Here is a 21,440-nt window from a genome sequence, read left to right as displayed (position 1 = left end):
TGAGCCGAACCTGATGATTTTGGATTTGTTGGTAAGTGTTGTCTTTGGCTTCCAGTAGTAGCCATTTCATCCATGTAATTTGAGCCAAACCTGATGGCCCAGTTAAGACATTGTTATGTTTGGTAACATGTACTCTAAGCCAAACCTGATGGCCAAAATTAAGACATATTGCTATGTTATCCATGTAATTTGGGTTTCCACCGTGGTGATGGCAATTCTGGATTCCATTTGTGAATGTTATTTTCTGTGTTATCTATAGCTCATACCAGATAAATGTAGACAATTCTCATTTCTCATCATCAAACACAAACATGATGTTTCAGTGACAAGCACACTTGGGAGACATACACTACTCACTTAACTAACATCACCATGAGGAGTAGCACTACAACAAACATATTAGCTGCACCTAAAACAAGCAACCATACACCTAACTTATCAATGTTGCTACAGAAGGCTTGATTGGCATCAATAGTCCTCTTCAGGGCTGCCTCTACATCCTTTAGATTGTTTGTTGTGCTCTCCAACAGTGTATTGCAGCTCTGAACTCCCTCAATTGCCTCCTTCAATGCCTCCCTGCCTTCATTCAAATCCAAAGAGGACACCATAGGTGCACTTCCTAACTTTGAGAAGCAAGGTGGAAGCTTCGATTTCTTCACCAGGTACTCCACATTGAAAGGATCAAGATGCCCAAGAGGGGGGTGAATTGGGCTAATTCTAAATTTTCTTGCAATAATTAAATCCTACGGTTAGCCCAATTAACCCCTTGTGCCTAGAAAAGTGTTTCTATCAATCTAACGCACAAAGGACTTACAACCTATGTTCCAAACTTACTCTAGCATGGCAATTCTATGAATGTAAAAACAAGTATTGAATTGCTTGAACTAAATGCTCAAAGTAAATGGAGAGAGAGAGAAACGCGGCGATGTTTTGCTGAGGTATCGGAGAGTCGCCACTCCCCACTAGTCCTCGTTGGAGCACCCATGCAAGGGTGTAGCTCCCCCTTGATCCGCGCAAGGATCAAGTGCCCTCTACGGGTTGATTCTTAGACACTCCGTCACGGTGAATCACCCACAACCGCTCACAACTTGAGTTGGGTCACCCACAAGCATCGTCGGGTGATCACCAAGCTCCCAATCACCACCAAGCCGTCTAGGTGATGGCGATCACCAAGAGTAACAAGCACGAACTCTCACTTGACCACGCAAAGCCTAATGAGAACGGTGGATGCACACTTTGCTACTCTTGATTCACTAATGAGGCTACTCTCTTGGATTCTCAAATCTCAATCACCTCACTAGGACCTTGCTCTTCTTGGCACTCACAAACGTGTTTCTCAGCTGTTGAAATGAGCAAAAGTGACTCCACACACGAGTGGAGCTTCTATTTATAAGGTAGCCTAAAAAATGAACCGTTATGTGCCTCTACGGGGTGACCGGACGCTCCGGTCATGTTGACCAGACACTCCGGTCAGTTCAACTCGCACACCAGTGTTTAAGTGTTGACTGGACGCTGACAGGGTCCGGTCACCACTGACCAGACGTGTCTGGTCCCATTTTTCCCTCACTGGATGCTTACTGTACTCGATCGGATGCTGGATCCTCAGGGTCCGGTCAGTATTGACCGGACGCATCTGGTCGCAGATTCACTCTTCTAGAACCTTACTGGAGTCGACCGAATGTTGCCTCTCAGTGTCCGGTCACTTGACCACTCAGCGTCCGATCGCACCAGATGCAATCTCCTTGATCAAATGAACTGACTGGACCCTGCGGCCAGCGTCCGGTCGCACCGGAGCTAGCGTCCGGTCAGCATTTGACCCTCCATTCACTTCCAACTCTCGATCATATGTGAATGAAGTTTGCTCCAAAGGATCATAGGGCTATTGTGGAGCCACCTAGTGCTAGTTTTAACAAGTGTGCACCACACCTAACTTACTAGACTCATCTAGGTCAAGCTACCCATCTATACCCCCCTTAATAGTACGACCAAAGGAAAAACAAAGTCCTAAACTACTCTAAGTGTCTCTCCAACTCCAATCGACACTTAGAACTAGTCATCCTTAACCTTGTCGTCCATCCTTTAAAAACCAAAATGATTTCCATCGTAGGGACATGACCACCTTGATTGCCCAATTGATCTCCATTACCATGACCTAACTTAATTGCCTCTGCAAAACACACGTTAGTCATAGTAATCTTGTATTGTCATTAATCACCAAAACCCAACAAAGGGCCTAGATGCTTTCAATCTCTCCCTTTTTGGTGATTGATGACAATACCACCTCGAGTATGTGAAAGAGTGAGGTTTTTGACATGCTTGGTTCATATAAGCTTTTGTCAATAAGAATAAAATCGTTAGGCAAGCTTATATGACCCAAGCCAGCACGATGTACTCAAAAGATATGAAATAAGCATGAGTACAAGTAATAAAGCTTATTTGCATCGGAGTAAAGCGTGGAAGCAAAAGCAAATGAGCATAACACAAGTGATATGACATATCAATGAATTCAAAGTAGAGAGCACACATGTCATATATCACAATCACGTAGATATCACTATCACATAGATATAATAGTATGCATGAAAGTAAACACACGAATGCATAATAGTAATAGTGTATCACACAAATAAAACTCCAAATGTATATAATAGACTAATAGCTAACTAGACTCCCCCTAAAAGTCACTCCCCCTGAGTCTACATACACGAACCCTCTCCCCCTTCGGCGTCAAACACCAAAACCTAAGGGTCGGTCGGTGGGGCTGCAGCAGACGAGCCGGGCGCTGAGGTACGAGGAGCAAGCTAGAACTAGGCGCCATCATCATCTGACCCTGAGCTTTGTACTGACTGACCCTCTGTGGCTGGAAGCGTCGCTGAAGTGGTCTGAGTCTGAGCTAGGGCAGGTGCGGCCTGTGATGCTGCTGGTATATCTGTCGTAGGATCTAAAGATGCGACAGAAGAAGGGAGCCTCTGAGTAGTTACGGTGATGGGAGCTGCTATAGAAGGACCTAGGGCATACATATGTGGCGGTGTAGGCATCCCTGTCAACTCGCTAAAAGATGCTCCAAGACTCCTGGAGACTAACGTGTCAGGCACAAATAGCGAGGGTGACCGATCTAGTGTGAAGCCCGTCTGAAGTGGTGTGAACTGTGGGGCTACCACTAGCGAGGATAACCACTAGGACACCTATACTGTGGGAGAAGCAAACGGAGCTGGAGGCTATTCCTAACTCTGAAGCCCACTGGGCTGTACTGTTGGAGTCGTCATAGTGGTAGTAGGCTGACCAATCTGGGGCAAGAGCTGTGGCTATGGGGCCCTAATGGCTGTCACTACATGCTGCATAAATCCCAAAAGCTGCTGCTGCATGAGTAACTATTGCTGATGCATCTGCTGCTGCTGCTGGAGGACCTGCTGCTATCGCTAGAACTCGTCCTGACAAGCCTGAAACTGTGCAAAGTTGGCAGCGGTCTCCGGAGCCTGTCTAGCCTGATCTTGCTACATCCGCTCAAGGATAGCAATCAAAGCGGGGTCCGTCTACGGTGCAGGTGGAGCAGAGCTAGAACTGCCAGCCTCTACATCATGTCTGCGTGGAGGCATATGAGGAATAGGTAGGTAGTCATCATCCGAACTATCACTAGACTCGCTCCTCTCCTCCTAAGCCTCAAGCTCCTCCTCCTCAGTAGCGGCTATGCCTCTGATAATCTCGTCCTACTGAGCTATGGACTCTGGTACATCTGGACAATGGTGAGGCTGAGTGGGTGCCAGTGGTGTGCTATGCCTGATCCTTTGTGCCATGTTATAAGCTGGAAACTCTGTGGGGGCACCTTTGTACTCTGCAACCATCTCTGGTGTCCTAACTTGCACAACCTTGAGAATAAGGAATGTGATCCAATGTGCATATGGAAGCTGCCTGCGACCCTTGAAGCCCTCAGCTATCGTGTCCTCCATCTCAGACAAAAGAAGATCCCAAATATCAAACATTGTCTGCTGCATCAGGGCATTGAGGAGCCAAAGCTGGAGGCGAGTCAAGCCCTCTCTGTATCCCATCCTGGGAAGTAATGTCCTCCTTATGATAGCCTCTAGCACTCTAGCTGTAGGAGTAAGGTTACTGGGGTTCCTCCTCGACCCCTCACCAAAGGGCTCCTTAAAGCAATGGCGCACAAGATCTGTAGGGGGCACCAAACCACCATGAGGATGCCTAGGAGGCTCTTGCTGTCCACAACATACCTCATGTAACCTGACAGGCTGCTCCTATAGCCTCAGTATCTCCCTGGCCCTCTGACTCATCATCCTGTAGTCTCTACCTCTGAATGCTAAGTGTATAAAGTTATGATGCGGGTCAATGTAGAGTGAAGCATAGAACTGCCGAACCTAAGATGGTACATACAATCCTGTCCGGCCAATCAGATCTGTCAGCCCCGGCAGATATGCAAGGTAGGGGCGAATGTGCTCTCCAGCTACTACGACTATAGCCTCTATGCTGTAGACTCTGAGATCTAAAGACTGCTCCACTGTTCAGATAGGCATTATAGAAATCCTCCTACAATGGCATGTAGAATCCCTCTGCTGCTCTCTCATCCCTCCTGGGTAGAAACCACACATCAAACTCCATGAAGCGAAGCTACTGAACCTGCTTGGTCGTGGCGGCCCTCAAGTCAAGGTGGGTCACTGGAGGCGGACCCTATGGTCTAGGCGGTGGATGAGATCCCCTCTGTTGTGTCGGTGGCCTCGGTGAGACTGGAACATGGGTACGACTAGAGCGGCGTAGCTGTGGCTAGGGTGCTTGCTCGGTCTCCTCGGCCTCCTCAGCCTACTGGCCCTCCTCACCCTCCTGAGGCTGCTGTGACTGCTGTCCCTCCTATGTCTCCTGAGCTGGCTGAGGCTCTGCTGGTGGGGGTTGCTGCTATGACTCCTGCTGTGACTCCCCCTGAGGCTGAGGATCCACAATGGGAAGACGTCGTCCTGCCATCATGACAGTCCTAGATGGACTACCATGAAGACGCTCAATCTGCACGATGGAATAGAAGGATATATAAGTAAATACGATATATCTAATAGATGCGAAACCCTATGAAAGCAAGCAATGTAGGTACGAAATTGAAGCGACTGGCTTGTTACCTGACAAAATGGTGATCTGATGAAAAGAGAAGTGACATGCGGGGAACCACCGAATCTTGGGTTAGGGTTGGCGGTGAGCAGTGAATCGACGGCCCTATGAAATTGGCGTAGTGATGAATAGCTAGGTCACAGGCGAGTTGCAAGGAGGATGCACGGGCATGAGCAGGGTCTTACCAGCGCTGGACGGCAGAAGGTCGGCTTTGGACCATGGCGGCATAGGCCACGGCTTGGGAGAAGCATAGCGTAGGTTAGGACGAGGCCACAATGGCGCTGGAACGAAGGCGCATGGGTGGAGCTTGTGCTAGCACGGGGACTAGGGCACGCGCGGCGGTGCAGGGAGCACAGCGCGGGCTGAGGCATGCGGGGCTCGGCAGCACGGGAAGTCACTAGAGGCACGTGGGTGGCGAATCCAGCGAGCGTGATGCGGTGGCATGGGACGATGGGGGCGCGGCGATGTCGGCGTGGATTAGGTCAAAAGAAATTGCCGGTGCTTTGATTAAATAGGGTGGCCCCCATGAGTCAGAAAAGGAAAACAGGAAAGAGACCTGATGCCACACGATATCTACTGACCGAACGCTCTGGTGGTAGCGACTGGACGCTACCACCTAGCGTCCGGTCGATTCCAGAGAGGTCCAATTCCTCTAGAATCGCGATCGGACGCGTCCGGTGGACACCGACTGGACGCAGCCAGAGTCTGGTCAACTCAGCCTGATTCTTCTCCAAATGACCAGACGTTGAGATGTCTTCTGACTAGACATAGAAAGGCAGAGTCCGGTCACTCCTTCGCAGCAAGTTCACCTCCTATGAACTGACCGAACGCTGGACATTAGAGTCCGATGCAGCGTCCGGTCACTCTTTTCCAGCAAATCTTCAATGTTCCTCCACGCTGCCTATTCCCAATCAAGTCCCAACTCAAATAAGATCCAAATAAACACCAATTGGGACTGATGTGAGTGGCCTCTCTCAAACCCTCATATTTTTCAAAATATTTTGCCTTAGGCTATAATTCTTTTTAAGAAAATAGGCAATGAGAGGGCAAATGGAACAAAACGATGAAAACAACATTCATGCATATGCAATACTTATAAGTAAATCTAGTTGCTTGTCAAGTTTGATCCAAAGTTAAGCTTCTTCACACGCTTTTCGGCGGTTATCTTAACCATGTTAGACAAGCCCAATATGCATTATAAAGCGTTAAACATGTTGTATATTACAATGAATGCAAGGGACAACACAAGCTCATCTTTTAGTGAAGTTACTAAAATCAAGTACATTGAGCTCATTTCGCAATCTACAAAATGTAGCCTTGTCTAGCGGTTTAGTGAAGATATCCGCTAATTGATCTTCGGTTCTTACACCTTCTAGTGATATATCATTTTTAGCAACATGATCTCTTAGAAAGTGATGGTGGATATCTATGTGCTTGGTGCGAGAGTGTTGAACTGGATTATTTGCAAATTTTACCGCACTTTCATTGTCACACAAAAGAGGTACCTTTTCTAGAACTACACCATAGTCTAGCAAAGTTTGTTTCATGTATAATATTTGTGCACAACAAGCACCCATGACAATGTATTCCGCTTCGGCGGTGGACAAAGCCACACTATTTTGTGTCTTGGAGGACCAAGACATAAGTGATCTACCAAGCAAATGGCACCCTCCGGATGTGCTTTTTCTATCAACTTTGCATCCGGCATAATCCGAATCGGAATAGCCAATTAATTCAAATATAGCTCCTTTGGGATATCAAAGGTCAATGCTTGGTGTGTACTTAAGATACCTAAGGATTCTTTTTACGGCAATTAAATGTGTTTCCTTAGGATTAGCTTGAAATCTAGCACACATACACACACTAAACATGATGTCGGGCCTAGATGCGGTCAAATATAACAAGCTACCAATCATGGAACGGTGGAGAGTTTGATCAACCGGGTTACCTCCCTCATCTAGGTCGAGATATCCATTGGTAGGCATTGGTGTCTTGATTGGCTTACATTCATCCATCTTGAATCTCTTGAGAAGATCTTTTGTGTATTTCTCTTGAGAGATGAAGATGCCTTCTTTTATTTGCTTGACTTGAAAACCAAGAAAGAATGTAAGCTCACCAATCATTGACATCTCAAACTCCTTTAACATCAATTCACCAAATTCTTTGCATGAGTCTTCATTTGATGATCCAAAGATGATATCATCAACATATACTTGACAAATGAAGATATGCCCATCAAGCTTATTGGTGAATAGTGTGGTGTCGACCTTCCCAATGGTGAAGCGCTTCTCAATGAGGAAGTCCCGAAGGAGCTCATACCAAGCTCTTGGGGCTTGCTTAAGCCCATATAGTGTCTTGGACAACCTATAAACATGATTAGGATATCTAGGGTCTTCAAACTCGGGAGGTTGATCAACATAGACTAGTTCATTAATAAAGCCATTTAAAAATGCACTTTTCACATCCATTTGATATAGTTTCATTTCATGATGTGATGTATATGTAAGTAGGATACGGATGGCTTCTAATCTTGCAACCGGAGCAAAGGTCTCTCCAAAATCTAAACCTTCAACTTGGGAGAACCCCTTTGCCACTAGTCTTGTCTTGTTCCTCACAACAACACCTTGATCTTCTTGTTTGTTGTGGAACACCCACTTTGTTCCAATGACTCTTGCACCTTTTGGTCGCTCTTCAAGAGTCCAAACTTCATTGCGAGTGAAGTTGTTCAACTCTTCATGCATGGCATTGATCCAATCCGGATCTTTAAGAGCTTCTTCTACCTTGGTAGGCTCATAGCAAGAGACAAAAGAGTGATGAGCAATAAATAAAGCAAGTTTTTGAGATCGAGTCATTACACCCTTTGATGGACTCCCTATGATGAGATCTTATGGATGATCTTGTAGGAGAGGTGTATTTCTTCTATTGACCACTTGAGGAGGTGGTTGTAGAGCATCAACATCTTGTGCTTGTACCACTATTTGCTCATGGGAGATATGAGTGTCTTTATTTTCTACTCTCCCATCTTTTTCACCATCTTGTGACACACTTGATGAAGAAGGTTGATCAATGACTTGTACATCATCTTCATCATCTTTTGGCTTGATGTCTCCCACTAGAATATTCTTCATAGCCTCCCTCAATGGTTCATCACCTACATCATCAAGATTCTCATGTGCTCCTTGGGAGCCGTTAGATTCATTAAATTCCACATCATATGTTTCTTCAACCAAGTCGGTGACATGATTAAATACTCTATATGCTTTGGACTTTGATGAATAACCAACAAGAAAACCAATATCACAATGTCTTTAGAACTTCCCTATGTGTTGCCGCTTCTTGTAGATGTAGCATTTGCAACCAAACACCCTAAAGAAGGAGACGTATGGCTTCTTCCCGTTGAGCAACTCATAAGGTGTCTTGCCAAGGAACTTTTGAAGGAATAGGCGGTTTGATGCATAGCATGCGGTGTTGATTGCTTCCACCCATAGAGCTTCGGGGGTGTTGTACTCATCTAGCATTGTCCTTGCAAAAGTGATCAAAGTTCGGTTCTTTCTCTCAACTACACCATTTTGTTGAGGAGTATAAGTTGCGGAGACTTCATGCTTGATCCCAACTTCATCACAATAAGCTTCAATGTTTGTGTTGTCAAATTCTTTTCCATTGTCACTTCTTATCTTCTTGAGCTTCACTTCAAATTCATTTTGTGCTCTCTTGGCAAACTTCTTGAAGCAAGATGCAACTTCGAATTTGTCATAAAGAAAGAATACCCATGTATACCTTGAATAGTCATCAACAATCACAAGACAATAAAGATTTCCTTCCAAACTCTTGTATGTTGTTGGTCCAAATAAATCCATGTGAAGGAGTTCTAGCACTCTTGTGGTTGACATGAAAGCTTTGGTTGGATGAGTATTTGCAACTTGCTTGCCGGCTTGACATGCACTACAAAGCTTGTCCTTTTCAAACTTCACATCCTTCAACCCTCTCACCAAGTCATTCTTCATAAGCTTCTTGAGTGAGCTCATCCCAACATGAGCAAGTCTTCTATGCCATAGCCACCCAAGTGTTGTTTTGGTGAATAGGCAAGTTTTCAAATTTGCATCTTCGAAGGTGAAGTCCACTAGATATAAGTTGTTGTATCTAAATCCATTGAATATCACTTGATTATCATCTACCTTGGATACAACAACCTCCTTCTCGGTGAACAAGCATTGAAAGCCAAGATCACACAATTGTCCAACGTATAGCAAGTTGAAACTCAATGAAGCAACATAAAGCACATTGGAGATGGAATGATCATTTGATATTGTCACTTTGCCCAATCCTTTAACCTTGCCCTTTGAGTTATCTCCAAATGTTATTTTCTCTTGTCCATCTACCTCTTCATCTAGTGAGGTGAACATACAAGGATTACCGGTCATATGTTGAGTGCAACCACTATCAATAACCCAATAACTTTCATCGGTCTTGTAGTTCACCTACACACAAGAGATTCAAGCTTTAGGAACCCAAACTTGTTGAGGGCCCTTCACCTTCTCAACAAGTGACTTAGCCACCCAAATCTTCTTAGGCCTATTCTTGTTAGGGGGTCCTAAGAACATGATTTTCATCTTTCCACTAGAATCCTTTCTAAGCATGTAGTGAGCATTGAAGGCAAAGGGTCTAGCATGCTTGGGCAAGGGTTGTGGCGGTGGAGTTTGGCACTCGTGAGCAAAGTGGCCTTCTTGTCCACACTCAAAACATCTCTTTGGCTTTGGCTTTGGCTTTGATTATTGTTGTTGAACTTGAGCCTTCTTCTTCTGTACACTTGCCACATATCCAATGCCACTTCTATCCATCTTCATGACGGTGTTCATGAGTAGCTCACTTTGGAGGTGCTTGCCTCTAGCAAACTTGCTCAACCCAATTTTGAGATGCTCTTTTTCCAACTTGAGCTTCTTATTTTCTTCCTTTAGAGCATCATCTTCCTTCTCTTCCTTGAGCTTCTTGTTTTCTTCTTTGAGCTTCTCATTCTCAAGGATCAACTCTTCATGATGATCAAGAGTTTCTAGCACAATGGCATTGTGGCTTTTGATCTCTTCAAGATCTTTCTTGAGCTTCTCATTATCACTCTTGAGCTTGACATACTCATCATAGTCATTGCACTCAACCACTTGCTTGCCTTTGCCACTAGATCCTTGCTCAATGCTCTCATCAATTAAATCATCACATGATGTAGCTATATCAATCTTAACAACATGGTTAGTCGTATCATGTGGCTCATTTGGTAAAAATTCTTGAGCAATAACAAGAGTATCATGATTGATCTTAAGAGTAGTGTATTCATCTTTTAACTTGTTGTGACTAGTGATGAGCTCATTGTGTACCCACTCAAGTTTATCATGTTTATCTTTAAGCTCATTCTTAGAAGATTTGAGCTCCTTGAGTTTGGATGATATAGCACCATTTGTTTCTTTAAGCTCAACATTAGCCTTTTCCAATGTATCACATTTAGCTAAGAGTGAATCATTTTTAGCATCAAGCTTTTCATTTTTAGCTCTACTCTTTCTAATGATCTTAGTGTATTTTCTTAGTATTTTGACAAGATCATCATATGAAGGTGAATCATCATCATCGCTATCGCTATCATCATCACTACTATCATCATTATTAGTTACCTTGCGTTCACCCTTGGCCATAAGGCATAGGTGTGTAGAGGATGATAGCGATGGTGGCGGTGAAGATGAAAGATCAATAGCAATGGCGGCCACCTTCTTATCTTCACTATCATCATCGGATGATCCACTAGATGAATCAATGTCCGTGAGCCAATCACCGACGATGTAGGCCTTTCCACTCTTCTTCTTCTTATGGAAGTCCCTCTTTTTGCCATCTCTCTTCTTGTATGGCTTGTTCTTCTTCTTCTCATCTTCATCTTCATTACTTGAGTTATCTTTCTTGCCCTTGTTCTTGTTCTTGAACTTGTCTTTCTTGGGCTTGGTGCATTGATGTGCTAGATGACCAAGTTCACCACAATTGAAGCAATCCATTTCGGAGATTGGCTTTCTTCTAGAGCTTGTGAAGAACTTCTTCTTCTTGCCGTCGAACTTTATGCCACTCTTGTTTAGCTTCTTTAGCATCTTGGTGGCTTTCCTCGCCATGAGAGCAAGATTTTCATCTTCATCTTCTTCATCACTTGAGCTCTCATACTCAAGTCTTGCTTTGCCCTTATCTTGGCTAGCTTTGAATGCTAAGTCCTTCTCTTTCTTCTTGGTAGAGGATGAACCATCTTGTGGTGTGATGTGCATGTACATCTCATGAGCATTGATCTTTCCCAAGATTTGTGTCGGTGTAGCGGCGAAAAGATCACCTTGATGTAGCACGGTCACAATATGCCCATATTTGTCAATGGGGAGGACACTCAAGATCTTTCTCACAATGTCGGATGGTGACATTTGAGTAAGTCCAAGCCCAATGACTTCCTCTACAAGAACATTTAAACGTGAATACATCTCATTAGCACATTCTTTGGGAAGCATCTCAAATGAATTTAGCTTTTTAATTACAAGATGATAGCGTTCCTCACACTCACTCTTGGTTCCCTCATGGAGCGCACAAACATCCGACTATAGTGCATGGGCGTCTTTGTGGTTCCTTACGCGGTTGAACACATTTTTGCAAAGGCCTATAAAGATGGTGTTTCGAGCTTTTGCATTCCACTTTTCATAATTTACCTCATCGCCTTGTAAGTTAGTAGCATTCTGAGGTTTTGGGAAGCCTTGTGAGGCGGCTCTAAGTATACCAACGTCTAGAGCTTCTAAGTACGCCTCCATGTGAATTTTCCAATATGGAAAGTCATCTCCCTCAAAGATAGGAGGAGGTCCATCCCCATGAGACATCTTGCTCAAAGTGATTAAGCTTAAAAACGTGAGCATGAGGCTCTGATACCAATTGAAAGGATCAAGATGCCCAAGAGGAGGGGTGAATTGGGCTAATTCTAAATTTTCTTGCAATAATTAAATCCTACGGTTAGCCTAATTAACCCCTTATGCCTAGAAAAGTGTTTCTATCAATCTAACGCACAAAGGACTTGCAACCTATGTTCCAAACTTACTCTAGCATGGCAATTCTATGAATGTAAAAACAAGTATTGAATTGCTCGAAGTAAATGCTCAAAGTAAATGGAGAGAGAGAGGAATGCGGCGATGTTTTGCCGAGGTATCGGAGAGTCGCCACTCTCCACTAGTCCTCGTTGGAGCACCCGTGCAAGGGTGTAGCTCCCCCTTGATCCGCGCAAGGATCAAGTGCTCTCTACGGGTTGATTCTTCGACACTCCGTCGCGGTGAATCACCCACAACAGCTCATAACTTGAGTTGGGTCACCCACAAGCTTCGCCGGGTGATCACCAAGCTTCCAATCACTACCAAGCCGTCTAGGTGATGGCAATCACCAAGAGTAACAAGCACGAACTCTCACTTGACCACACGAAGCCTAATGAGAATGGTGGATGCACACTTTGCTACTCTTGATTCACTAATGAGGCTACTCTCTTGGATTCTCAAATCTCAATCACCTCACTAGGACCTTGCTCTTCTTGGCACTCACAAACGTGTTTCTTAGCTGTTGGAATGAGCAAAAGTGACTCCACACACGAGTGAAGCTTCTATTTATAAGGCAGCCTAAAAAACAAACCATTATGTGCCTCTATGGGGTGACCGGACGCTCTGGTCATGTTGACCGAACGCTCCGGTCAGTTCCACCCGCACACCAGTGTTTAAGTGTTGACCGGACGCTAACAGGGTCCGGTCACTACTGACCGGACGCGTCCGATCTCATTTTTCCCTCACTGGATGCTTACTGTACTCGACCGGACGCTGGATCCTCAGGGTCTGGTCAGTATTGACTAGGCGCGTTTGGTCGCAGATTCACTCTTTTGGAACCTTACTGGAGTCGACCAGACGCTGCCTCTCAGTGTCCGGTCACTTGACCACTCAGCGTCCGGTCGTGCCAGACGCAATCTCCTTGATCAAATGAACTGATCGGACCCTACGGCTAGCGTCCGGTTGCACCGAAGCCAGCGTCCAGACAGCATTTGACCCTCCATTCACTTCCAACTCTCGATCATATGTGAATGAAGTTCGCTCCAAAGGATCATAGGGCTATTGTGGAGCTACCTAGTGCTAGTTTTAATAAGTGTGCACCACACCTAACTCACTAGACTCATCTAGGTCAAGCTACCCGTCCATACCCCCCTTAATAGTACGGCCAAAGGAAAAACAAAGTCCTAAACTACTCTAAGTGTCTCTCCAACTCCAATCGACACTTAGAACTAGTCATCCTTAACCTTGTCGTCCATCCTTTGAAAACCGAAACGATTTCTATCGTAGGGGCATGACCACCTTGATTGCCCAATTGATCTCCATTACCATGACCTAACTTAATTACCTCTACAAAACGCACGTTAGTCATAGTAATCTTGTATTATCATTAATCACCGAAACCCAACAAGGGGCCTAGATGCTTTCACTCCACATATTGTTCCTCCCAACAGAAAAACTGACACATAGCAAAGAACAAGAGGATGAATGGTCAAATCTAATCTACCAAACTAATAAGCCAAAAGAAGGAGAAGATGAACCACCTGATCTACCAACTTACATGCTCGAATACTGGACACTTGTAGAACCTCTCCCCAAAGCTATGTTCCTTGAGTGAAACCCGGCCAATCATCGGATTGCCACAGTAGCGGCACTCCACCAATGGAAGGTTCCCCTGCGCATCCCTATAAGTGGTAAGAGAGGGCGCATCTGACTGCACAACCGCTGAGTGAGAGCTCGACGCCATGCTTCACTTCTGTGCGGCCCCACGAACTAGGGTTTGGCCAGAGAGACGAGCAAGAGAGGAAGATGGAGGAAGAAGAACATCTCGAGGAAGGAGAGCGTGACTGGATAGGGGTGACTGGGTTTGGTTCGACCATGTAGCCAAGCTAGGGGTAAAGTCGACCAGTGCAAAGATGTTCTCTGTCCAATTCCAGTGCAAATGATATTTTAATGGAGGTGGTGTGCTACGGCCAAGGATCCCATTTTCGTGATGGTGCTCAGCCAATACTGGAGTTGGCGGTGTGCTCCAACAAAATACACGAATCTACAATGTCCCACACCAAAATTTGCCTATTAAATATGTGCCGACCATAAAAATGTCATTTCACAGTTTTGATATTTCTCTAATCATTTTATGGAAACAAATTGTGACCTAAAGTTTCTAGTTTGCCCTTGGGCGCTTGCGCTTCTGTCATCCCTCCTCTCATTCTTCGATAGGGCTTTTTCCTGCTCTCAGTGCTTAGCCCCGGCACCACTGCCCACCATTCCCCAGCATCACCCCACCCCCTCTGGTCTTGAGCGTAGAGACGAGGGAGCAGACCTCGGGAGCGCAGTGCCACATAGAGACAGTCGTCCCCAACCCTCGACAGCAGGAGTGCCTAGGGATGAAAATGGACGAGAAAAACCCCTTTCCGTCCCATTCCATTTTCTACTTTTATCTCGCCTGTTTACGTATTTGAAGGATCTCATTTTCGTATCTGCAAAAATGGGAGAGCGTGTTTTTTGTCTGTTTTGCCTTGTTGGCCTAAGGGCGGACGTCTGCTTGGAGTGGCGGGGCGGGGGCACCAAACCTTCGGGGTGGGGTGCCGGACTTGCTTGGGGCGGGGGCGCCAACTTGTCCTGAATGCCATGAACACGTGAGAGATGACAAGGATGAGGGTGAAGGTAAAACAAACGGAGACGACGAGGGTGAAGGTAAAGGGGCAAAAACGCCATTCCACGTTTGGTTACTTAGGTGAAAATAATTGAAAGAGGGCCGAAATTCTAAATTAGCACTTTAGAGTGAGGATCTCATTTCACAAGCGCATTCGAGCGAAGCCTATAACTCTGATGCCGTTTGAGCGAAGCCCACTTGTTATGACTGCAAGGGTGCATTTATTTCGCACTGCTGCATGCCACGCCGCCGTTGCGGCTACGCCAAAACTGTGACGAATGATTTGTTCGCCATACTCGCATGTGGCGTCAAAAACAAACTACGACATGGTGGCAAGGCCGCGGCATGCTGCGAGTTTAGCAGCGAACCAAACGCACGCTGAAACTTAACTTGGGAGCTACACGGAATGGCATGGCATGTAAGGGTAGCAAACCAAACACGCCCTAAAATTATAATTTTCTCCTAAACAAAGATATTAAGGCCTTGTTTAGATCCAAAAATTTTTCACGAAAAACTACAATAACGAATCTTGCGGCACATGCATGGAGTATTAAATATAGACGAAATAAAAAACTAATTACACAGTTTGCGTGTAAATTGCGAGACGAACGTTTTGAGCCTAATTAGTCCGTGATTTGACACTAAAGTGCTACAGTAACAAATGTGCTAATGACGGATTAATTAGGCTTAATAAATTCGTCTCGCAGTTTCCAGACAAACTATGTAATTAGTTTTTTTATTAGTATCCGAAATTCTCTTCCGACTTCATACGAAACATCCGATGTGACATTTTTTTAAAAACTTTTCACCAACCAAACACAGCCTAAGAGAGGGGAGGCCTGTCTTGACCGACTGTGGGCTGTGGGCCTGTGGCGGGCTGGACCAAGTAGAGGGCCAACCGAAGGTTGTCGCCGTCGTTGGATTTGGCGGCGCGGGGAAAACTAACCTCGCCAGGGCAGTCTACCACGCCGCCCCTGTCGCCGATGCATTCCCTTGTCGCGCTTGGGTCGTCGTGCGCTCGCCGGAGGACGGCGATGCCGCGGGGATTCTGGAGAATATACACCAGCAGCTTCTCCCGGGACAGCAATAATCCGAATCTTCGCTCACCAAATACCTCAAGGATAAGAGGTACTGTTCATATTTCCCCTTTATGTATAATCACGGCCTGGTCGATGAGGTGATAGCATTATGACCCAAGAATTCGTGTGTGTATGTGTACTAGAAGTATGATGACGGTGTTTCGTTCCAGTCTTGAATTATAGTCTTAATTTCAGGGAAACATGCGCCCTCAACCATATTTGTTAGTTTCACTATGTTATATACAAATCACTCGTGAAATCTCAGATTTCCTTTCAACCATATTTCGTTCCAGTCTTGAATTATAGTCTTAATTTCAGGGAAAACATGCGCCCTCAACCATATTTGCTATTTGGAAAGATAAAAGCATAGTGTGTCTGCAAAAACATCACTTGTTAAATCCCAATAAGCTCTGGAGACCTCATATATTTGTGGTTTTCAGTACCCTTGCTGGATTGCAGGACTCTTGTAAACTAAAACCTTAGATTTAACAATTTTTTTAGAGAGAAGGCCTCCCATGTTTTATAAGCACAAAGTGAACATAATTTGATACATGGTTGAGATCGTATTTGAGGCACACCTGACACCCTAATCAGACAGAAAAGAACAACTAGTGTCTAAACAACTCAAACTCAGATTACCAACCTCCCCAACTTCACCTACACTTATTGTCTTTAATTCGACTCACAGAATTAACTTTTCTTTTTTTGCTCCTTCTATTAGGTATTTGATTGTTATTGATGATGTTGATGACATTGAGGAGGAGCAGTGGGATACTATATCATCAGCCTTTGAAGGAAACAGAGAAGGCAGCAGAATTGTAGTGACAACAACCTTTCGGCCCACAGCTAATAGACGCAGCGATGCTAACGGTTGTGTCTACAAAATGAGGACTCTTGGAATGACAGATTCTATGACAATTGCTCTTCATGGAAGATGTACAGCTGAGTTGGTACAGGGTTTAGAAACACTCCTGAAGAAATGTGGCGGTCTTCCACTTGCTCTTGTCAGTGTGGCTAGACAGTTAAGTAGCGAAGATGAACCTACAGGGCAGTTTTGCTCAGAATTATGCAGCAAGCTAGGTTCTTATCTTGAACGAGAAGATGGTGAGCCCAACTTCGCAAGGCTTCGTGATGTGCTTATGGATAGTTACACCAGCCTCTCTGATGACCTGCTTGCTATATCTTAGTATATTCCCCAATGATCGTCTGCTCAGGAAGAATGTCATAATCAGGCGATGGCTAGCCGAAGGATATGCACTAAGTGAAGACAATACATTGAGTGAACAGAATGTAGCAAATGGAAATTTCAAGACTCTCATTGACCGGAATATAGTCTTGCCTTGTCGCGCTTGGGTCGTCGTGCGCTCGCCGGAGGACGGCGATGCCGCGGGGATTCTGGAGAATATACACCAGCAGCTTCTCCCGGGACAGCAATAATCCGAATCTTCGCTCACCAAATACCTCAAGGATAAGAGGTACTGTTCATATTTCCCCTTTATGTATAATCACGGCCTGGTCGATGAGGTGATAGCATTATGACCCAAGAATTCGTGTGTGTATGTGTACTAGAAGTATGATGACGGTGTTTCGTTCCAGTCTTGAATTATAGTCTTAATTTCAGGGAAACATGCGCCCTCAACCATATTTGTTAGTTTCACTATGTTATATACAAATCACTCGTGAAATCTCAGATTTCCTTTCAACCATATTTCGTTCCAGTCTTGAATTATAGTCTTAATTTCAGGGAAAACATGCGCCCTCAACCATATTTGCTATTTGGAAAGATAAAAGCATAGTGTGTCTGCAAAAACATCACTTGTTAAATCCCAATAAGCTCTGGAGACCTCATATATTTGTGGTTTTCAGTACCCTTGCTGGATTGCAGGACTCTTGTAAACTAAAACCTTAGATTTAACAATTTTTTTAGAGAGAAGGCCTCCCATGTTTTATAAGCACAAAGTGAACATAATTTGATACATGGTTGAGATCGTATTTGAGGCACACCTGACACCCTAATCAGACAGAAAAGAACAACTAGTGTCTAAACAACTCAAACTCAGATTACCAACCTCCCCAACTTCACCTACACTTATTGTCTTTAATTCGACTCACAGAATTAACTTTTCTTTTTTTGCTCCTTCTATTAGGTATTTGATTGTTATTGATGATGTTGATGACATTGAGGAGGAGCAGTGGGATACTATATCATCAGCCTTTGAAGGAAACAGAGAAGGCAGCAGAATTGTAGTGACAACAACCTTTCGGCCCACAGCTAATAGACGCAGCGATGCTAACGGTTGTGTCTACAAAATGAGGACTCTTGGAATGACAGATTCTATGACAATTGCTCTTCATGGAAGATGTACAGCTGAGTTGGTACAGGGTTTAGAAACACTCCTGAAGAAATGTGGCGGTCTTCCACTTGCTCTTGTCAGTGTGGCTAGACAGTTAAGTAGCGAAGATGAACCTACAGGGCAGTTTTGCTCAGAATTATGCAGCAAGCTAGGTTCTTATCTTGAACGAGAAGATGGTGAGCCCAACTTCGCAAGGCTTCGTGATGTGCTTATGGATAGTTACACCAGCCTCTCTGATGACCTGCTTGCTATATCTTAGTATATTCCCCAATGATCGTCTGCTCAGGAAGAATGTCATAATCAGGCGATGGCTAGCCGAAGGATATGCACTAAGTGAAGACAATACATTGAGTGAACAGAATGTAGCAAATGGAAATTTCAAGACTCTCATTGACCGGAATATAGTCTTGCCTGTTAAAACTAGGAAAAATGCAGAAATTAAGACGTGCAAAACCCATGGCATCATGCATGAGTTCCTGCTGCACAGGGCCATGCATGAGAAATTCATCATGTGCTCTCATGCTCCCAGTGACCAAATAGTTCGTCATCTCTTTGTCAATGGTCATGTTTGTGATGACACAAAGTCCACAAAAACCATGAAGATGGACTTATCTCGTGTCCGGTCTCTGACAGTCAGTGGGAATGCTGGTGGTGCTATTTCTGATCTTGGCAAGTATAAACTTATGAGAGTCTTGGATCTTGAAGCATGCACCGACATGAATGATAGCCATGTCAGGAAAATATGCAAGCTTTGGAATCTGAGATATCTGAGCCTCAGTTGCAATATTACAAATCTTCCCAAGGAAATCGCGAAGCTCAAACTGTTGGAGACACTCGTTCTGAGCAAAACGGTTGTAAATGTGCTGCCAGTGGAAGTCATTGGGCTTCCTTGTTTGGTTAATCTGATTCGAAAGTTTAAGCTTTTAGATCGATACTCAATGTTGAGTTGTAAAATGGCGAGACTGTCTAAAAATGAAGGACTTGAGGACCTATTCAGTAAAAGCAAGCTGGAGACCCTAGCAGGATTTGTTGATGATGGGAGCCAAAAGCAAGGATTTCTGCAACTCATGGTCCATATGAAGAACTTGAAAAAGGTGAAGATATGGTGCGAGTCTACTGGAGATGTCGGAGACAATAACCACTTGAAGGCTGAACTGGTAAAGGCCATTGGGCAATACATCAAAACTCCCATGGGTGCTGGAGATGCTCGCTCCCTGTCAATCGATTTTCAAGGAGTACCTGGAGGATCACTGAATGCTCTTCAAGAACTCTGTTCTCATAGCACATCTTTGCAGGAAACATATTATCTCAGCTCACTGAAACTCCATGACAACTTATCAACATATCCTGAGTTTATTGGCATACTTTCAGGACTCACTGAACTGTGCCTTTCGTCTGCCATTATTTCTAGGAATCTTTTGTCTGTGCTTAGTGAAATGCCATTATTGCTTTATCTCAAACTGATAGCTGATGAGATTGATGGTTTCGTCATTAAAGGTGGCACTTTCCAAAGCTTGCGACGGCTGTGTTTTCTTGTGCGACATCAGAACCCTGTCCTCCCCATAGTCGAAGAAGGAGCACTTCCAGAACTTGTCTCACTCCAACTACTATGTAAGCATCTAACTGGTCCTTCGGGTATTGAAATTAGACACCTCAGAATGCTCCAGGAAATCGAACTTCATCCTGAAGTCAGTGATCCATTAAGGCAAGAATGGGAAGCAGCAGCATCAAACCACCCTAGCAGGCTGATCGTTTTGCCTTTCATAACTTGCAATGATCCGGTGGGCAATGAGCCTAAGAACCCATTTGCATTACCAGAGGAATCAGGGCATGAGGAGGTTGTCATGCAAGGGCAGCTAGTTCATGAGGCACCCAGACCTTATGTACAACATAGGCCTCTTTCCACTTGTGACTGTTCTGGGCCCAGCAGTGAAATCGATGATTCCACATACCATGAGCCCATGGAGAGTACAATTGGAACAGAGGAAGCAGCTCTTGAGACTCTGATTGACGAGCAACTGCTGATCGAGGAGCCACTGGAACACACTCCTGTGCAGACAACGCATGAAAATAGTATGGTTCAATCAAGAACAAATGGGATACTGGGTTCTACTTCTGATCATTTAGTACTTAAGGGTAAAGGGGTGATCCGAGAAACAGCAAGCAACAACGAAACATATTGCCATGGAGGAATCAAAATATAAGATTGCTATCCAAGGGTGGTCAGCCTAGGAGGAAATAAAATATGCTCTTTTGCTAACCGATCAAAGAGGAAGTTATGTTCAATGGAGCCAACTCAATATATTAGCCAAGTCACCCTTCAATTCTACCCAAAAAAAGGATGTTAATGAGTAATGATGATGATTTGGGTTAAGTCTCTTCCATACAAGAAGAACTTGGTCTACATGGTAAATACCTATGGTCTGACCAACAGTGATGCACATGCATGTCATTTCCTTCTTAGATGCGTTGTTTTTGGAGAGCCTTTATCGTGGGTCAAGTGTTGCTATGTTGGTGCATGGAACTAAATATTCGGTTGTACATACAGTAGCTTGGTGTGGCATGATATATGATGTCATGTCATTAGTCTTTAATATTACCGACTAGTTTCTTTTGAAAGTATAATATTACCTACTAGTGGCCATGCACGTGTTTATGATTGTGACAAGGGACGTCCTAAAATATATGTTTGATTGTTATTGAGACAATGGAGTTTTTTTTTCTTTTTCTAAATCTTCAATTGTTTGTTAAATTGCAACTTTGGTTTTTATGCATTTGCAGCCGTTTTTTATACTGTTTCCAGTGGCGGAATTTGGGTCAAATTCTAACAAGGTCTAAACGAAACTAATTATGTCTTTAAACTAACAGACCCACGTTGGTGTCAATGAAGCTCTGCCCCTCTGTGTTGCAACTGATGCTTAAATTATTCTTCACAATCGTTGTAATGCAGTCACAGTATTAATTCGTCATAACGATGTGGAATTGTGTGCGAAGCCAATGTGCGTTAACCACCGTGGAACTCTAGAGGCTCGTGAGTCGTGACTATTCGACTCCTTGCATGCAGCCTCTGCTCCTTCAACTGATATTGTGCGCAAACAGCATGTTTGTAGGGGTTTTTTTTTTTGGGTCAATGGTGGGGTGCATTAATCAAAAGTTTCTCTATGGTGCA

At 44.4% G+C, this 21,440-nt stretch overlaps 1 pseudogene; it reads left to right on the top strand.

The window, feature by feature from the left end:
- The first annotated feature begins 15,244 nt into the window (after positions 1–15,244).
- LOC136503758 (disease resistance protein RGA4-like) lies at positions 15,245–20,933 on the top strand (annotated as a pseudogene).
- The last annotated feature ends 507 nt before the right edge of the window (positions 20,934–21,440 follow it).

The sequence above is a fragment of the Miscanthus floridulus genome, chromosome 14 (assembly GCF_019320115.1).
Source record: "Miscanthus floridulus cultivar M001 chromosome 14, ASM1932011v1, whole genome shotgun sequence".
Classification (NCBI taxonomy): domain Eukaryota; kingdom Viridiplantae; phylum Streptophyta; class Magnoliopsida; order Poales; family Poaceae; genus Miscanthus; species Miscanthus floridulus.
This window is presented reverse-complemented; position numbering and strand designations above follow the sequence as displayed.